We start from the raw sequence: 21,226 nt of genomic DNA, 5'->3' as shown, positions 1-21,226 counted from the left end.
CCAGAGAATGAAGCAACAGGAAGAGGACCACATAAATCACTGTGCACAAGCTGTAAAGGGGCTGAGGCGTGCCAAGAGGCACGTTTGTCAAAACTGTCCCGATGATGTTTTCCGAGTACACATCCGGAACAAACACCATCTTTGCAAGATACCATAGGAAGACCTGTCACCATGTTTTCTTTACATAGATGCTGAAGGGAGCGATAGTTTAAGTGACCATACCGCTCATGCCAAAGTTTGCTCACTTCATCATTATGAGCAACAAATACTGAGGGAAGATGGGATGACCCAAAGTTGTGAAACTTATACAACCTTTTGGAATCATCAGCAAGACCAGTAGCTAGAATCTGTTTAGGATCTTTTAGATCCTTGATTACAACATCATGAGGTGAAAATTCAACAATTTTACCTTCACCTGAATGAGTTATCTGATAGACAGATAGAAGGTTGCAGGATAAGTTTGGAACACATAATACATCATTGAACTGACCATTGTCTAGATGAACAGTTCCAGTCCCTACAACATTAAGAGATCTATCATCACCAACATATATATTTTTGGTGTTACAATCATTTAAAGAAGAAAACATGGCTTGGTTTTTGGCCATGTGACAAGAGGCTCCAGAATCAATGAGCCACTCATGAGAATGAGAAGAAGAAGAAGATACATTTAATGCATAACCAGACTGAGATGATTGACGATGACATGCAGAAAATGCCGTTCCGGAAGTTGAAGTTGAAGTAGGCTCCAGATGGATGTTATGTTTCTTCATTGCGGCTTCCAAGGCTTCCATCTTCTTAAAGCATTTAGATTCTAAGTGGCCATCTCGATTACAAAAGTTACAATGTCTGTCAGTCTTCTTCCATTTGTTTTTATTGGTCTTGTCATATTGCTGAAATGATCTTTCATCTTGAGGCTGAGTTGGTTTAGGACCATTCCTTTGAGGATAAGACTTCTTAGGATTCTTTGAATTTGGTTGCTGCTGGGCGGCTAACGCTTTCGAGGAAGAGTTTCCAAGATTAAGAAGACCAAGGTGTAAGAGTTTTTCTTGTTCTCTTATTAAGGAATCACAAAAGGAGTCAAAGGAAGGGGGCTTGTAGTCTTTGCCTTGACAAATGAAAGCTTCCCTGGTAGAATGGAAAGTGGAAACAAATACAGAGTAGGCTGGTCCCAACTTAGTAAGGATGGAATAAATAAGGTTACCATCTTCTTTCTTAACTTTAACACCTTCCAAGAGATATCTAAGGGTCTTGAATTTGGACAAGAAATCTTCAATGCAAGAAAAATTATTAGGATCCAAAGTAAGCAACTCATTCTCAAGTTGATGGGCTCTAATTTCATTTTTAATCCCAAAAACTTTAGCAAGTTTTTCTAATGCTTCATGAGGAGTTTCAATTTCTGCAATGTGGAATCTAAGATCAGGAGAAACAGACATTCCTATCAAACCACGTGCTTGATCTTGTCTATTTTCCCATTTTTCGGCCTTGTCTTCATCTTTGGGTTTCTTCTCTTGGTCTGTGGCTATTCTGAAGAGACCTTTACTTCTAAGTAAATCTCCCATGTAGGCTACCCATTGGAAGTAGTTAGTGCTGTCAAGAATGACTTGGCATGGACTTTCCATTTTTTGAAAAACAACTGAAGCTGAAGATGCTGAAAGTAAGTGGTCCAATGGATAGATCTCGAAAAAATAGGCGGTTTTAAAAAAAACGGCTCTGAAAAAGGCTTCCGGATGAAGAAGTTATGGCTTTTTGAAAAAAAATTGTTGACGTTGCCGGCAAAGTGCGCGAATGTGCGGGAATGAAAAAATCCGCCCCCACAAAATGGAGACTTGAACCCAAGACCTCTACTCTCTTAAAAGGTCTTTGAACCAATTGATCTATACAAAATATTTGAGAGAGAGAGAGAGAGAGAGAGAGAGAGGGGGGGGGGGAGGGGGCCTCGATTTGCGTGCTTGCCTTGGGAAGACTCTTTTCCCCTACAAAACACAAAACACAAAACCCAACACGAATATCCAAAGAAAAACGAACCTTACGGCTCGAAGTTAGCTTTAGCCAAAAAACTAGAAATTTTAAAAAAAATCTCAAAGTTAGCTTTTAGCCGAAAAACTAAATATTTTTCTCAATGTTTCTGATTTTCCGAGATCACACTAAGGTGCAGGGAAAAGAGCATACGCATGAGAAAAATCCTTTCTTTCTGTTTCTGATTTGCCCAGATCGCACAGAGTCGCAGGGCAAAGAGCATACGCAGAAATGAAAGGTATAGATCCGGAAAAAAAAGGCTAAATAAACCGAAACCGAAATAAGCAGAGAGAAAATGACAGTAAACTGCAAAAAAAAAAACACTGTATACCTCCCGATCTGAAAAATGACGCAGCTAGGGCTACCGGAAACCTTTTCGCGTGAAACGAAAGGGGTTCCTCACTGAAACAGATGCTCCGAACGCAACAGAGCAGTCCTCTCGGCCCGAAAGCAGTCAGAAACAGCAGATCTAGGAAACGACAGCCGCATGCAGTTCTACCGGCTTCAGATTTGGATCACCAACGGACGCGGCCCTCAAATAGCTCTGATACCATGTAGGAATTTACAGGGTAAGTTCCTCAGAAAGAATACCAAAAGGACACCGCTCACAACCAGATCTCAAATCAATACACCAGTATTTTTGACGTGGTTAAAACCCTCAGAGTGCAAGGAGGGAAACAGTCCACGGCCTGTCCCAACGTGGGTACAGACAATTTATTAATCAAAGAATGAAAATTTACATAAGCTTCTCTCATGCACGGATTACCCGAACAATGACCCTCCATGCGCTTTAAATAGAACTCATGGACCAATCGGGTGTCAAGCCACGGATCAAGTGTCGGTAATACCGAGGTGAGAGTGAACCGTCGGATCACTACATATCGTGACCGTCGGATTGTAAGTTACAAAATGTACAACGGTAAAGAAACACACTTTACCTAACTCTAACCTAACTCTATACTAGACCAAGTTGAACTTAACTATATCCTATGTGTCGGAATATCCTAACAGTTTTCCATTTTCTCCCTTTGCCCTAATTCCCATATTTTTGTGCAACATTGCTCCACTCCTTGAACAAATCCAACCATCCTTTCCACTCCTCAGCTCCATTCCCCAAGTCTTGGACCTCCTCACACCCTTATCTCACCTCCATACCCACTCCTTCATCTTTCTTCCTCCATCCATCCTCCAAAATCCCATTTCTGAACATCCTGTAGAAAATTACAGAACATCCTGTAGAAATTCCAGAACATCCTGTAGAACCCCTGCAGACTTCTTGTAGAAGCTCACGAAAGCGGTTTCTTGAGATCCGATCACTGTGAAACTCTCAGGAAGGGTGCTAGGGACCCCTTAGGCCCTCTTCTAACCTTCCCAACCTCCTGCAAGCATTTCCTTTCGCCAATCCACCTCTGCACAGTAAAAAACAGTTAAAGCACATGCACAATAATTCTGCCAACTTACTCAAAAATACAAAAAGATGTTTCTTTTCAGATGTTACTGTAGAAGTAGCTTAGACACATGCATTTTACCTTCCTAGAAGTCAATGGCATCTCTTTCTGTAGCTTTCATCATTCTTCTTGCACCAGTAGGGTTAGTCAGTAAAATTAGGGTTTGCTAGGGTTTGCATTTCCTTTCCACTTTCAGTTTCTTTCTGCAAGTAGATTAGCCTCCTTTGAGTTAGCTTTCATCCATCAGTTAAAAAGCTTCTTCTAAGAGCTCATAGAAGTTGGCTTAAGCTCCTAGCGGACTTGTGCCAGCTGATCAAGTGACAGCCGCGACAAGAGCTAGTACTTCTCCATACAGCACTGTCGCTTCCAAGTTTGTTACGAACTACCGGGTCGATAAAATTAAAGAAGGGAGTCTCAGGAGTTGTAGCATTATTGCAATACTGGGGCCCACCATTCTTTTTGGCGCCGTTGCCGGGGAAGCGTCAGAGTATTGGTGATTGCTGATTTTCTTCTATTTTCTACTACAACCTTCTTCTAAGTAGTTTATTTCAGCAAGCGTAGAGTAGTTGTTTCATTTCCAGTATGCAATTTATTTTTCGCAAAAGTAGAGTAGATATTTCTTGCTTTCATAGATTAGCATTTCAATTCTGCAATTTCAATTCTGCAAGCCTAGATTAGCATTTCAATTCTGCAAGCGTAGACTAGCATTTCATTCCTGCAATTTCGTTTCAGCAAGATAGTTAGTTGCAGTTCAATCTATTTTAGTTTTGTAGGTACAAGCAGAAAAAAGAAAAAATCAACCAAAAAGATTTCTTTTCATGCTTGGTAGGAGTAGAGATAAGTCAGAAAAATGTTTGCACAACACCCCCCACTGCTTCACACAACCAACCTTCTCTCTTCTTCGATGGCTGTGATTAAGAAGAACCCCTAGGTGGACAACAAGACACATTTGAAGAACCTCTAGGGAAGAAGAAGAAGAAAACATTCCTCTGGAGCAAATGGCTACAAGTAGAAATGTTGGGAGCAGTACCTTATCCAAAAACGAATTTGCAAATCAGATGGAAGATTTCAAGAGTGATATGAGGCAATTTCTTGCCATGCAACTGGATACCTTGCAGATCCAAAGGAAGCAAGAGGAAACCAAGAGGGCTTTGGACACCTATTGTCCTAGGTGCACTAGAAAGCATCCAAGGAATGAATGTCCAATACACTCCCTAGAAGTGTGTTTCGTCTGTGAAGAATACCATCCTACGAATCAGTGCCCTTCCTTGCCTGGACTTAAAGCCGCATATCAGAAAGCCAAAGGAGCCACTGAATCACTCTATTATATGAACCAAAGGAGGGCACATGGACCCATACCCTACCAGGAGGGAATGCAAGGGACATCCTAGACCTATTATGACCCCTATCAAGTCGCTTCCATGCCTTCTTGGGGTCCCCCTACTCATCCTTCCTGGTCCACACCCCCTCCTTGGTCGTATCCTCCTCAATACCATGCTTCTCCAGTTGCTCACTCGTTTCATTCTTATGCTCAGCCACAACCTCAGTGGAATGCACCTCATCAGGGGTGGAGGCCCCAGTACAACTCTCGTTCCGCTCATTTGCCTCTACCACTTGCCCAACCACAACGCCATCCACCTCCATCTCAAATATACACCCCCACTCAACTACCCATACCACCATTTCCAAACTCGCACATTGGAATAGCTCAACCCAATTGCAAAGCTAAGGCATAACATGTCCAAATGACTCCTCTTGAGCTCGATGATCTTCACCATAGCTCAGGAAGAGTATTGCAAAACAGAGATTATATTGACAACATTGAAGGACCAAAGGCAAAAGAAGATTCAAAAGAAAAGATCAAAGAACCATGGGCTGCACTTGATGAAGAGAAGGCATCAAAATCAGAGATCGAGAGAGTTCCCTCATGGTTACCATCAAATCTTCCATGTATTCAAGAGAAAGATCAACAAAAAGAGGAAGATGAGAAAGTCATGGTATAAGGTGACATGAAGCATGATCCAGATCAGCAAAAGGACCAAGGATATCAAAGCTATATTGAGATATGGTTTTAGACGGTCACTAAGTTGCAGCGGTACTCTCTTCCTCAGCTATGTTTGATCCCTTCAAAGTCAGATCATTTGGTCTCTGAAATCCGGATAGCTGTCAAAGCATGCATTTCAAGCCTCCACATCATTTTGTTTCTAATCTTGATGTGCACATGGCTCCATTGGAAGTATTATTATACTTGAAAACGATTTTGTTTTTCAAGTAGGGTAGGGTAGAAAAAAAAAAAAAAAAGAGAAAAAACAGATTAAAAAATGAAAATAAGAGGAAAATAAAAAATTTAAGGTGAAAACCTCTTCGGAGGCGCCTTAGATTGGCTCATTGATTGAAAACCTCCATGAGGCAGTCAATGGGTTGGGAAAAAAGAGAAAAGAGAATAAGATCTCTAGGTGAAAACCTCCCTTGGAGGCGCCCAGGGAAGGCAATTAGGGCGAAAACCTCCATGAGGCGCCTTAGTTGTCTTCAAAAAAAAAGAGAGAAAAAGAAAAGAGAAAAAAAAAACCTAATTTCTATTGAGTAATTGCAGATTGCAAGAAGGACATTTCAGGTTAGGAGGATTGCTCAAGACAAAGACAGAGAGAGTTTTGTGCCTTCTACAGGAAGTTCTATGTCTTCTACAGGAAGCCTACAAAAAAACCAAAATTGATCTTTGAAGAGGACCTGAAGGTCAGGAATCTGTCCATGAGGCCTGCAAGCATCCATGTGTCCATCCCTCACCCTTGTCCATCATTTTTTCCATCTCATTGTGCTTCTTTCCTCAAAACTGCGTGTTCTACAGGAAGTTCCTGTAGGAATTACAAGATTTCTACAGGAAGCTAGAAATGGATTTCAAAAAGGTAGTTTGGCGAACATGATAGCTTCCTCAAGGGTTTAGAAGTCCTCCTACAATCTTCAAACTCCTCCTCCATCATCTCCATGCCTGCATCACAACCCAAGCTCATTTTTTTTACCATGCAAAAACTTGCAGAATGCTTTGAAGAAAAAATACATAGAATAGAATTTGTTTTTTCCCTAGCTTGAAAACCGTGCATCCATTTGCAAAACTATTACAGGGGGAGTTGTATAGGGACAATGGCAACATGCCCGAGCAATTTCAGCGAATTCGGGTGCAAGGTTTCCAGGAAATCAGCGTCCATCACCTTCAGCCATTTTTGCATTTTCTCCATATTTGTGCATTCGTTTCAAAACCTGCTTCATGGGGAGATGCACACGAGTGATAGTAGCCTACCCAAGAAGTTTCAGCCAATTCCGATGCATTGTTTTCGAGAAATTGATCTCTATAATCTTCAGCCGTTTTCCGTTTTTCTCGAAATCTGTGCATCCATTGATCACAATTTTTCTATGGGAGGTGCATAATGATGATAGGAACATGCTCAGAAAGTTTCAGATCGATCTGGTCCATCGTTCGGGAGCAATGGAGAAAACAAGTTTCTGCCTTGTAAAAATTCAACATCAGCAGCTTGAGGGTACAGATCTGAACGTGGAAACAAATTCCTGCAACTGAGATCTGGCCAGAGGACACCTGCACAAGGAAAACAACCATGAATCAACAACCAAGCCATCATGCAACCACAGAAACCAATGCATGCAGCAAATGAAAGGCCACAACACCTCACAGCAACCATTCGACTTCCAGGTACGTGACTAAAACTCGTTCCTCTGATTGCATGAATGTAATTTGAAAACTGCGTGAGCAATGAGATGGTTGTGATTAAAAAATCGGTGGCCAGCTAACTGGCCACCCTCATCCAGTTCAAATAGCGCTCGGTGGGTCAATACGACACGTGTGCTCAGCCATCTCAGGAGGAAATCTGGAAATAGGTAGTGGTGACTGTTTAGCCTTCAACATAATTGATGGGAGTGATCACAGGTAGGAAACATGATGTTTCGTGACAGCACTACCGTCTGCATGGGCCAGCGCACATTTTTTCCACCTCACCACGAATCACGCAGCAATTAAAGAATGCTCGGCTGAAACTCATAAACTGTTGTTCATTGCACTTGCAACATCCTCAACTGAAGTATGCACAAAATGATTAACTAGCCATCCTCCACCGGTTTTTCTACCTGTCTTCAAGATTCTGCTGCGTATCGGCCTTGCTCAGAGGTGCAGGGGCGTTCTACAGGAAATGGGGGGGTCTTCTACAGGAAGTACGACACGGCTTTCCAGAGTAGAAAAGTTTGGATTTTTCTTCGACAAATTTGGAGTCCCGAGAAAGGTAGGATAAAAAACACTCTTCCATGCATGTAAAAGGTGATGAATTGAGCTGTTTTGAATCGGAGGTTTAGAGACAAGTCTGCCTGTGAGTTAAAATAGCAGTTTACTTGTGGTTACATGAAATTTCTTCATTGGTTTGCGTCCAAGTTTTTCTCCATGGGTCCTGAAGAAAAATCCTCTTGTAGAAAAGTTAAAGCACTGTCAGGGCTAACCTGTGTGAAAAAAAAAATGTCAATTTTACATGGTTATATGTATGCTGGGGGGTGGAAATTGAGCTCTGCACTCTGTCTAGGGAAACCAAAGTCTTCCTTCTGTACACAGACAGTCGAGTTTCTTAAAACCAGGGAACTAGTGCAAAGTTAAAACATAAACACCTGAGGGATACTGTCTTCAAGTTCGAAGAAGGAAACCATAAAACAACAAGCCCTTTCTGATCAGAGCACAAACCAGAACAGAGCACTCTCACCATGCCAGGAGGGTTTATCAGAAAGGAACCCTCGGATTCCAGAAAATTGCGTGAAACTCCCGAGGTGGTGAACCTATTCACCCGTGCCAATTGGATGACCTTTTGTGACAGAATTCAAGGTCATGACGATGAGGTAACATAAGAGTTCTTAATGTCCCTGCAGCCTAAATCAAAGACACTAGCCACTGTGAATTTCAGAGGGTTGACCCTAAAGCTTACCCCACCACTCATTAGAAGAGAAAGCCAACAGAAAAGAAACATAGGACAGACCGCCACAGAGAGAACAAGAAGAGAAATGAGGAAAAGGCCAAGTTGCAAAGCCTAAAGCTGTGGGAGGAACAATGGCACAAACATCCAGGGAGAAGAGATTGCAGAGCAGGGCAGATAAGACTAAAAAAGTCCAAACAAGTGAGAACACAACCAAGGCAACCACACCACAATTAAAATGCAAGACACCCCCAGCCAAGCAGACTGAAACAGTGAAGACAATTTCTACAGGAAGCCAGAAAGCAGTTTCTACAGGAAGACAGAAAACAGTCGACACAGGACTTTCTACAGGAAGTATGGAAACAGAGGAACAAAAAGGAGAAATCGCCTGAGATTTTAGCCAGGGAGGCAGCAGCTGTGCTGGCTACCCTTAGCACATCTCCAAAGCAAAAAGGGCAGCGAAAGAGGGAGCCTTCCATGTATTTTAAGGCAAGAAGGAGCATGCAGATAAAAACTGGCAGGCCCAAACCACAGTCAAAAGAGCCAATTACAATTGTAGGCACCCTAGCTACACAAAAGGAAAAGTCTCCCTCAAAGGCATCCATCACCTATGAACGGGGAAGCCCGAAAACATCCACCTGGAGAGAAAGAATGAAAATTTTGCACACAAAGGCCTTTCTACAGGATGCTGAGATAGTTCTACAAGAAGCTCATAATTCTCTAGGAAAAGGAGCATAGGCAGTGGGAAGAAGCAGAGAGAAAAGCATGGTTTCATGACCGAGAAGAGGACATCACTTCAGAAGCTTGGCATGACAGGGAGGCCACCACAACCATCAAAGATGAGGAGATAGATTAGTTGCTCAGAGGATGAGCAACACTTTCAATACGGGGGTGATGATGAGCCCTAACACCCTTATCTCACTTCCATACCCACTCCTTCATCTTTCTTCCTCCATCCATCCTCCAAAATCCCATTTTTGAACATCATGTAGAAAATTACAGAACATCCTGTAGAAATTCCAGAACATCCTGTAGAACCCCTGCAGACTTCCTGTAGAAGCTTACAAAAGCGGTTTCTTGAGATCTGATCATTGTGAAACTCTCAGGAAGGGTGCTATGGACCCCTTAGGCCCTCTTCTAACCTTCCCAACCTCCTGCAAGCATTTCCTTTCACCAATCCACCTCTGCACAGTAAAAAACAGTTAAAGCACATGCACAATAATTCTGCCAACTTACTCAAAAAGACAAAAAGATGTTTCTTTTCAGATGTTACTGTAGAAGTAGCTTAGACACATGCATTTTACCTTCCTAGAAGTCAATGACATCTCTTTCTGTAGCTTTCATCATTCTTCTTGCACCAGTAGGGTTAGTCGGTAAAATTAGGGTTTTATAGGGTTTGCATTTCCTTTCCACTTTCAGTTTCTTTCTGCAAGTAGATTAGCCTCCTTTGATTTAGCTTTCATCCATCAATTAAAAAGCTTCTTCTAAGAGCTCATAGAAGTTGGCTTAAGCTCTTAGTGGACTTGTGCCAGCTAATCAAGTGACAGCCGCGACAAGAGCTAGTACTTGTGCATACAGCACCGTCACTTCCAAGTTTGTTACGAACTACCGGTTTGATAAAATTAAAGAAGGGAGTCTCAGGAGTTGCAATATTATTGCTGCAATACTAGGGCCCACCACATGCATTGGTGAACCTTGGATAGCCCCTCTAGTAAATGGTAGGCCGGAAAACTACTTCAAAGCTTTAAGGGGAATCAGGCAAGGTTGCCCTCTGTCCCCCTTCCTGTATATTCTGATGGTAGACTCTCTAAGCCGAAATCTCACAGATGAGAAGCTCAACGGGACTCTTCCTGACATGAAGGTGATACCCGGAACAAACCCAATCAATCATGCCTTGTTCGCCAATGACTCTCTCCTTATGGGAGGAGCCTCCATTAAAATTGCAAGAGCCTTCAGTGGAGTAATCCAAAGCTTCTGCAGAGTCTCCATAGCTATATTCAACAAGAGAAAAAGTGCAATGTACGGTTGGGCGGTAGACCAACAATATATACTCAGGATTTTCCAAGCCCTGGACTTCACCAGATATGCCTCTTGGGAAAAATTCAAGTATCTTGGCCTGCCCTTAACGTTGGGTTGTACTAAGGCCCCTCATTGGATGGAAATTATCAGCAAAATTAAGGCTAAGATGACTGCTTGGGGCGGACAGTGGCTTACCTCAGCCGGGAAGCTAACTCTGGTCAAGTCAGTGCTCTCATCCCTTCCTATATACCAGGCGTCTTTCCTTTTGGCACCAAAAATGATCACCGAATAGTTAGCAAAATTGATTCGAAATTTTCTATGGCAAGGACGAAAGGGGAACCGAAAATATTCCATACAGTAAGCTGGGACATAGTGAAAAGGCCAATATATGAAGGTGGACTTTAGGTAAGAGATCCTGTGTTGGCCAATCTGGCGATGGGAGGGAAGATCCTCTGGAAATTTTTCTCAAACCAAAGAAACCTGTAAATCAAGTTCTAATTAAAAAAATATCTGCATAGGCTCTCAATAAAGACTATGGAAGAAGGAGCTTCCCACAAAGGAACCACGCTGTGGAATTTGTGCAGCCAAGGCTGGAAATTCTTCAAAGAATAACTTTACAAAATTCCAGGAAATGGGAAAAGAATCAGAATGTGGGATGACAAGATCATGGGACTCCATCCCCTAAATCTTGCTCCGGAAATAACAGATTTGCGTAACTGGCTCATCCAAAAAGGTATCCACAAACTTGCTAACATATGCAAATGGGATTCAATAGGGAACTGGAGTAACTAGGCCATCCATTGCCCCCCTGATTGGATGCTCCCTCAACTCCATCAATTATTAGCTAATCTCTCTGGTCTGGCTCCTGTGCATCTCCATTCGAGGGACAAGTGGGGCTGGGGGAAGTCTGGTTCTTACTCAACTAGGTTGGGTTTTGCAACCCTTCAAGAACAACAACATCAGATCCATACTACAAAGCTTTGGCAGCATGTCTGGGACCCATTCGGTCTCCCAAAATCAACTTCTTCTACTGGACTCTCATGCATAGAAGGACCCTCACTGGGGACAACTTAAAGAAAAGAGGAACCATGGGTCCACACAGATGACCTCTCTATTAAAAGGATCAGGAAACTATCGATCACCTATTCATAGACTGCCCCTTTTCTCAAGAGATCTGGCTGCAAGAAACTATGGGGCTCAATGCCCAAATCCCTCAGCAGCCTTCAGTTGTTAGCCTTTTCGTAACTTGGAAAGAACGATATCCTCACTCTTTGAATAACAACTCAACATGGACTAAAATCTGGATTGATATACCAAAATATATCTGTTGGGGAATCTGGTTGGCTAGGAATGAAGCCATATTCAACAACATACTTCAATCCACCATCATAGTGGCTGCCAAGGCCAAAGATTTGCTACTGGAAACTTTTGAAAATAGACCTCATAAGCCAGAAAACTCCCTTCTCCATGAAGAGCTCATCTGGCTAGGTGAATCCCTGAGACGGGCCAACATCAAGAATAATACCTCCTTGTCTAAGCATGACCCAGAGTGGCGTCTCTGGATCTCTGAGGCGGAATTTAAAAAATGGTGGAAAAATCAGGGCAAAGTCACGGCTTTCTTCGACAGAGCCTCCAAAGGAAACCTGGGGATAGCACGCGCAGGAGGAACAATTTACTCCACGGATGGAAAAAAACAATACAGCTTCAGTTGGGGCCTAGGTCAGAGCACCAATGGCCAGGCCGAGATCTTCGAACTGCTCAAAGTGTGTCAGCTGGCTCAGAGGAATAGAGGGCAAAACCTTCAAATCTTTGGGGATTCTGAAATCCTGATTAAAATCCTTAACATGGGTGACTAACTCAATAGCTCTGCTCTAAACAATACCCTTGAAAGAATAAGAAACATGGCTCAAAACTTCACATCTTGCTCATTCTACCATGTCCTGCGAGCTCTGAACAAGGAAGCAGACATAATGGCTAATAAAGGATGTCTGCTAGCTCAAGGTATGCTGGTAATGAATGATGAAGAACCTGAAAGGCACCCAATTCCTTAACAAACAAGGAGAGCTGATCAAGGACAAAATTCCACAGAAAAAAGGCTCGCACAGATAGACTTTCACTATTGAGAAAGAGTGGGCCACTCCTTGACAGGCTATAGGTTTTCACATGGGCCAACAATTTTTGGGTGTCTTAATAGGGCGCAGAATTGTATTCAATCAGAGGACAGTTTTGAAGGAAGTGATGCGTAGGATCTGGGTGGGGGATGATTTGATGGTCATCGCATGCTGGAAAAGGTGGGGTGTTAAAGTTGTGGGGAGTGGTAAGCGGTTTACATCGCATCGCTTCTGGCTGTTGGGCAGTATTTCATGATTCAGACGCGATGTACCTTAGGGCCCGACGCATGGCTAGTCAAAACCGCCCATATTGCGCACTCCTGTGGTGTTAAGGGTCAGACAGCGAGGGACGTGATAAGCGTCGGATCTGGGTGGGGGAAGATCTGACGGTTATCGCGCGTTGTACATGGCGGGGTATTATCCTTGTTGTGGGGTCGGGTACAGAGGTGGTTCAGATTAAGGATCGGACAACGTGGGATGCGACAAGTGTTTGATCTAGGTGGGGTTGATCTGACGGTCATCACGCATTGCAAAAGGAGGGGTGTTAACTACGTTGGGAGTGGTAAGCGGTTTTCATCACACCGCTCTTGGCTGCTGGGCAGTTTTCTACGAAACGGACACGATGCCACTTAGTAGCTAACGCGTGGCAAGGCAAAATTGCCCATATCGCATGCTCTTGAGGCGTTATGGGCCGGACAGAGAGGGACGCGATAAGCGTCGGATCTGGACGGAGGAAGATTTGACGGTAATCGTGCGCTGAACATGGCTGGGTTTTATCCTTGAAGTGGGGTCGGGTACGGATGAGAACCTTGGTATATCGGAGGTGGGGACAGGTTATATAAATATATTCAGGTTTTGTTTAATTTGGACCATGGATTAAAGTTTTTTCGGGAATTAGCTTAACCCAGGAAAGAACCAAAGCATAAAAAAAAGAGGAAATGTAAGATAGGACCCAAAGACGGCAAAAGCATAGCAAGGATCTCTCAGCCATGCCGATTGTGTAAAAGCAACAACTATTCCTTGATACAAAAGCCAGAATATGAAGATTCTATAGAACCAGAATTCTCTCAATTGGTTGTAATCGAGGTTGTTTGGCATGCCCAACCTCTTCTTATAAATAAAATTCAACCGTTTCTGTTAAAAAAAACATTATAAAACATATCAAAGAGTCTTATTATTTTATATTTTGGTCATTTTTCAAGTATATTTAAAAGTAATTTAGTCTAAAATCTAGCAAAGATTTGTTGAAATTGCAAATTTAAGTTGTGTAGTATAAATAATACAAGTGTCCGAGAAGACTTTTAAGGAATTGTATCCATTTATGCATTCAAAAATATAATTTAAATAATGAAAAATTATACATGGTGTATGAGTATTTTAACTAAGAGAGAGATTAAATCTCTAGATGTGCAATTTTTTTTTCAAATTTGCATTTAAAAAAAAATTTACATATCAAGAAAGTTGATCCCTCTCACCACATAATAAATACATAGCGATAGATCTATACTAACTATTTTCTAATTATCTCTTTATTATTTTAATTTTTTCACAATCATTATATTATATTTTACACATTTCATCATAAATATTATTTGATATTTTATTTCATAAAAACTTGATATTTTACACACATTTCATCATAAATCTTAATCTCCACACTTTTTCAAGTATTATTTTAGCATAAATATTTCAAAATATCATACATACATATCTAAATGTACCATTGAAATTTGATAAGTATATTAGCCTCTTGACCTAAATTTCCATCTTTGAAAAGTATCAACGTTGCTCTCAATACAGTAAAGCTAGGGTATTGGCATCCTATGCAAAATCCAGAAATTAATGGCATCCAAATCTTCATGTCAGAACATAACTTTGTGGGTCCACTTAATGTATGAAGTATCATATCATCCATGAAAAGTGGAGGAGAGCTCACATTGTGATGTCTTTCAATTTCACCGAATAAGACAAAAGTTTCTTTGACCTAGTGGCCTTCAAAGAATCCAACCAAAGGAAATAAGTAAAAAGTAATCACAAATCTTGTAAGTACCCTTGGTAGCCACTGAATTAGCCACACCAAGTAAAACTCCAACTACTCTTGTGAAAACATAACTTGGTGGGTCAACTCATCTATCAATTATCATATCATCCATGAAAAGTGGAGGAGAGCTCACATTGAAATGTCTTTAATTTCACAGAGTAAAACAAAACTTTCTTTTACCTCGTGGCCTTCAAAGAATCCAACCAAAGGAAATAAGTAAAAAGTAATCACAAATCTTGTAAGTACCACCATTGGCCACACCAAGTAAAACTCCAACGTGCACAAACAACATGATATCATTACTTCTAACTCAACAACTTCTCAACAATTAAAAAAACCAAACATCCCAAGGATGGCCCACGCACTTTTCACCTAAAGTGGGGGGTGGGGAATCCGAGGACATATTCTCCCTCACCAACTTTGAAACCTTAGTCCACCACACTTCAATTATTTAAAAACATCACAAATTTTCGCTACAAAACCGTGTGGAGTTGACCGTCCTGCCCGCATACAAAACTAGTAGCTGACCGTCTTTGGCGGGAAATACACGAAAAAGCGGGCCGCATCCCTTTGTTGGTTGGCGCCAAAATTTCTCGCTCGAAAGGGGCCGCCATTCCCGTCACGTCGTTTGAATAACATGACATGCGCTTTTTTGCCTTGCCTTGAATGTCGTGCATTTCCTTAATTATTAAACAATTCCGCCCTGCTAGTGCTCGTCATCCAATCAATTTTGTGGGACAGGCAGCCATCCGCTAAGTACAGAGAGAGCATCCAACGATGGGCCATCACTGCTGTGTTACTACCCTGCCATAATTAAACTTAACGGAAAGAAACGTTCACGTACGTCTTGCGGAGAATCCGAGGTCAAGGAGTAGTTTTTTACCAACGGTAATAACTGCCGCTAAATTTAAACATGTCGCGAGTAGGGTTGGAACTCTGACCCGTCTTCACAATTTTAAGGAAGAAGATTGACAAGTTTGTAAATTTTTAAATTGTAAGTTTGTTTTGAAATTTCAACTTTGAAAGCGCGGTATTGTGTTGGGAATTTGGAAACCGTGTTTTCCTTCAACGATCATATTTCCACTTGTCAGTGTCCTTGCCACATGGAGGAACTCTGAGTTTGATGATGTACTACTCACACTAGTTTTTATCAAAGGGTTAGGAAGGAAGAACTTGCGTTTTTTGCAACAAGGGGTGGTAGAAACAAGATGCCATTATATCAAAGAGTGTGTAGCATATGGAGTTATTTGTCATCAGTTTGATAACAGTCTAATGGTGAACAATATCAGTGAGCTTTTTGAGGAGACAAGGCTTCATGAAACAATGAATTTCTTACTTAAGATCCATAACAACATAATCAAACTGAAAAAAATTCTGAAAATGGATTAAGTGATAATAGTTGGTCCTTAGACTGTGACGTCTCATGGACGTCATTAAAAGCCATTCAATTCAATCCATGTGCATGCACATAAACAAGACTTATTTTTTTAATTATCTATTTAATGTTTTAATTTTAAATATTAATCGACATTCTAATAAAGTCAGGTTTTTTATGTAGTTAATTGTGTTCACAAAATTTGTGTTATGGCGGGCATTCACGTTTGATTGAACTTCACTTAATAAAAACTAGCATTTACACCAAGAGGAGTTAAAACATGCCAATAGAGGTGTAAATGAATGTAGAATGACCTTTAGCCCCAAGGGTTAGCTCAGTTTGTCGAGTTCACGTTGCTAAGTACCTCACTGGTTGGAGGTCACAAGGTCAAATCTCCTCGACGACTTTGGGGTTAGGCCCTACTTGTTTAGTCGGCGTGTAGATCCTTTTAGGTTGATCTGCTTAGATTTTCTTGTGGATGTAGCAATAATCACCTAGTATCCGTGAACCACCCTTAAAAAAAGCAAAAAAAGTAGAGTAACGCAAAGGTAGCGCTATAGGAAACAAGGATGTGGACGTGAAAGGCAAGAGAATCAGGGGGCGAGGGGTGGGGGAAACTGAAAGGATTTGGTAAAGCAACGGGTTGTGTGTGGGACATCACTGTGTTATCAAAATATGGTGAGTTGTCGGGATGACCAATTGCACTCATAGAAGCACCGAGGAGATAGAGATAGCCACAAAATAATAGGGAAGACAGTGAATCAAGCAAGTAAAGACTTAGAAATTAAATTTGTTGAAATAACGATTCGAAAGTGGAAAAATACATATATGGAAATGTTGACATACACCCTATCACATATATTTTCTATAATTATGTTTTGCTCAATTCATGAGTTCATTAAATCCCTGCTCTTCACCAACTCTTCATCTATAAGAGGTGTATCCATGGCATGGCATTGCAATTAGCGGATTAGTTTTTCATTACATCTACAATGATATGTTTTTATGACATCCAAATTGCCAGCAACATATACATGGCAAACTTCATCGGCATGATTAAGCACAAGATTTTTGGTTGGTTTCTTGATTACTAAAACCAACTTATTACTGCCAATGGGAGTAACTATATCTATAACATCATCAAGTCAAGAAAGTATGGAATTTAATTTCTTGAAGATAGACAACGGATGAGCTTCTTTCCTACAGATTCAAGAAGTGCTTCAACGATGACCTAATGCAAAATGGCATTTGTTCCAATTGTTTCTTTGGTAACTAAGAATGTTCTAAAATAAATTGCAAAAACTTAGCAATTCATAGGACAAAACACTAATCAGGTGAATTTCAGCTCTACCTTTATAAAGTTGCAATGGCAGATTATAGGTTTGTGTCATAATAGGTGGTAGTTGTTAGATGATCCAAAAATAAAATATTATCATAGGTTCTAAAGTTGGAATAAAATAATTATTAATTTAAGATATTAAATCAATAATTATTATTCTAGAATATTTAATTATTTAATGGATACATTTAGAATTAGTATATTGTTGTAACAAGATATGACTTTCCAAATGTGTCGTATCTTAGGCTCTATTTTAGGAGATTTGTTAGCTAGTTGTTTTGAATAGCATTATTGTAAATGGACACTTGTTATTTAATAAGTGATCCATAACTAGAGGTAGTTAGGACATTGAGCTTATAAATAGCTCATTGCAAGAGTGTTTTGTTGTTCGGGTGTAAACTCTTGCAAAATCAAATATGTAATTGTTTTTTTTTTATTAATAAAATTACGTGTCTAAGTACACTTTTGCCATTATTGTGGTATCAGAGCTCCAATAATGCTGCAGCTGATATGAGGAGGAGATTCCAGCTCTACAGGCACATGGAAAACTCCAATAATTTGGTCAATTAATATTTGGTATGCAATCTATTGATTTGGTATCTATCTTTTTTCTGGAAAAGAACTTTCATTATATAATTGATTTTAGATTTTTAAAATCTAAAAATCATTTTCTTTATCATCCCCCCTATATCAGCAATTCACACTTATGGCCTGTGTTGGCTCCTTTGCCTCCTGCTAGCTGAACTCCCCGTATTTTCTCTAGCATCGTTGCTACCAGACATATTACTCTTTGTGTCAGCTTCAAAACTCTCTCTGCAGAATGCTATTTGCATCCCTACTCCGCAGAACACTATTTCCAGCCTCTACGCGACAATCAGTACTGTAGCCTATATCTTAGAACCCAATTTCAAAGCTATGACTGAAGACTGCTATAACCCAGTTAAGGCAAACATGTTGTGTTTATTTGATCTGAACTGAGCTCTTCAGTAACTTGATGTAGACCATACAATTTGATTCCCATTTCAGACATTGTTTCAAAAATTATGTGGTAATTTCAACTCTTGTGGTCTAATCTCCCAAATTTTGATTGGTGTATTATATAAGAATTATTCCTTCCACTCCTGATTGGATCTGGGTTGCTCTGTTAGGGTTTTATATTTCTTGGGATTTCTCTTTTAAATGCTTTCAAAATTCCTATTAATGTAGCACAAAAATGTTACTTCTTAGTACGAAAAGTAGCATGCGTACGCAGGCTACCGCTAGAATTAGCTCAAGACAATAAAGTCCTCACCAACTATCTATATACCAGCATCGCAGTCCAAAAATCATTCTGCTCATAAAGCCCGTCTATCACTTTCTGTTTCAAAGACTCTGCGGGGTCCTCGACGATTTGAGTTTGGTTGATCTCATCTACTTCGAGGAGAGGCTCTTGTACAATAACTGTCATCTTGAATTAAATTACATCTGCAGGCTACTTCGTGTAAAATTTGATTGATCGAGGAGTCCTGCAAGATTAGTGTTTGCACAACCCTTCAAATCTAGCAAGAGAGCTAACGATCTTTACGAGCAGAGGAGAGCAGAAGCAAGGAAAAGACAGTGTGGGCGATGTAATGCATACACACGCATTTGTGTCATTCAAACCGAGAGGACCAGTCCATCAAGATAGTGCAAGGCTGAACATATGGAAGCCAAATCAAATTTGTAAATTTTGTGGAGAAATAAGGAATATTGTATTTTGGAGAGATCTGGTGATTTTTTTTTATTTTTGGGAATTTATTGATTGCGGAATAATAAGGTGATTTCTAAATTTTTGGAGTAATAAGGGGATTTTAATTGAAATTTTTGAAGGGATAAGTGTAACTCAAAGTAATTTTACTTTGGGGGGGGGGGGGGGGGTAACTTTTCTTTTTAACAAGTCTTGCAAGAGCATCGTTGTAAAAGTAAAATTTTGAAAGCTAACTTGTAAATATTTGAGAAATTGACTATAACCAAGTGCAAAGCTCAGTCATATTTCTCCTGCTTCAACGACTATATGAGGGTCAAGGCCAAGCCCCGATAGATCGTTTTTTATTGCGTTGTGTGTTGCATGTTGTGTTGCCCATCTTGATATTTTTTTCTTCTGAGTCTGATTCTTGGTGCGAAGCTTCAATGCTACAATGTCAAAGTTGATTAATTTGTTTTCTGATTCTGACAAACTTGAAGGTACAAAATCCTATAAAACATGGCAACGCCTCATCGAAAGCACTCTCATTTATAATGAATTATGGCAGGGTATATGTGATGGTGATATTAAGCCGAATAAACCCATAGATGCAGCTGCACTATCAAAATGGGAAGTTAAGAATGCCAAAGCATTAGCTCTCATTAAATCTTCTGTCAATGGCGAAATGTATGTCCATATAGAAAATGCTACAGATGCATGGTCTGCTTTGAAAACTTTTAAAGACCTCTTTGATACTCATCTTGAATCAAAGAAAGTTGATCTACAATTAAAATTATTCCAACAAAAATTGACTGAAGGAGGTGATGTTCTTGAATATATCTCAAGACTTAAGAATATTAGGCAGGAAATCATTAATGCTGGTTTTCCAGTGATAGATGATAGCTTTATGGTCACAATTGTAATTGTTGAACTTCCTTCTTCCTATACGCATTTTTTGGAGACTCTACAATTAACTGGGAAATTAGAGAAACTAAATTTTGATGAGCTTTGTGAAATGTTGACCCAACATGACAAAACCTTTGGGAAGAAGAAGAAAGTTGGTGAAGATGTCTTTTTCACAGAGGCCAGCACTAGTAAATCATCAGCTGACAGTTCTTGAGGCAGAGGCAGAGGGAATTTCAATCAAAATCAAGCAGCACATAATGTACAAAGTCGAGGTCGAAGCCAAAGCAGAGGAAACAACTTTAATAGAGGCAACAGTTCAGGAAGGAATAATTTTCAAGGTAGAGGAAACAACCAAGGAAGAGGCTATTTTCAAGGACAAGGAAATACTAATCAAGGTAGAGGACAATCTCAAAATCAAAGTCAAAGCAGAGGCAAAGGACAATCTTCAAGAAGAGGAAGAGACTTAAGTCAAATTGTGTGTCGAAGATGTAACAAAGTTGGACATTATGCTGAAGATTGTCGAACTTCTCTTAATAAAATTCCCAAGTTTCATCAACACTCAGCTCAATTTGCAAATGATCAAGATGATGATAACTCAGAATATGTTTTTACTTCCTCGCCAGCATCACAATTTTCATCTCATCTTAGAAGTGATTATGAAGATGCGTGGATCTTGGATTCAAGGGCAACTCAGCACATGACTTGTCGACATGATTTTTTTTGGAATTTTCAAGATTGCCAACTTAATTCCATTTTTCTTGCAGATGATAAAAAACATACTCCTTATGGAAAAGGAGCAGTTAAAGTTTTTCTCCCTGGCATTGGAGAAAAAATGATTTCCAATGTATGATATGTACCAACTTTTAAGAAAAATTTGCTCTCTTTAGTCACGATTCAACACGCAGGACATCAGGTGATTATGGAAGATGGTTTAGTCAAGATTAATTTAGTCAAACAGAGCTTGAAAACTATCATGACAGGTTATGAAGATGGAAAAATGTTACGGATGAAAGGGACAATTATTCCAAGGCATTCTGATTTTGCAGGGACAGTGACTACATGCATTTCACCTGTAAGAGTATGGCATGTAAGATATGGACATTTAAATTTTGAGAGTCTTTCTCAATTGCAGAAACAAGGGATGGTTAAGGGACTGCCAACTTTAAAAAAGGAAAATGCAAAATGTGAAGCTTGCATTTCTGGCAAACAAAGTCGAGAAAGTTTTCTAACAAGTTCCTGACGTGCAAACAAGTGGCTACAACTAGTTCACAATGATGTTTGTGGACCACTACAAACTTCCTTTGGTGG

This window comes from Pinus tabuliformis, chromosome 7, assembly GCF_031772625.1.
Source record: "Pinus tabuliformis cultivar Carrire ecotype Pingquan chromosome 7, CPIR1, whole genome shotgun sequence".
Lineage (NCBI taxonomy): Eukaryota > Viridiplantae > Streptophyta > Pinopsida > Pinales > Pinaceae > Pinus > Pinus tabuliformis.
Note: the sequence above shows the minus strand (reverse complement) of the source record.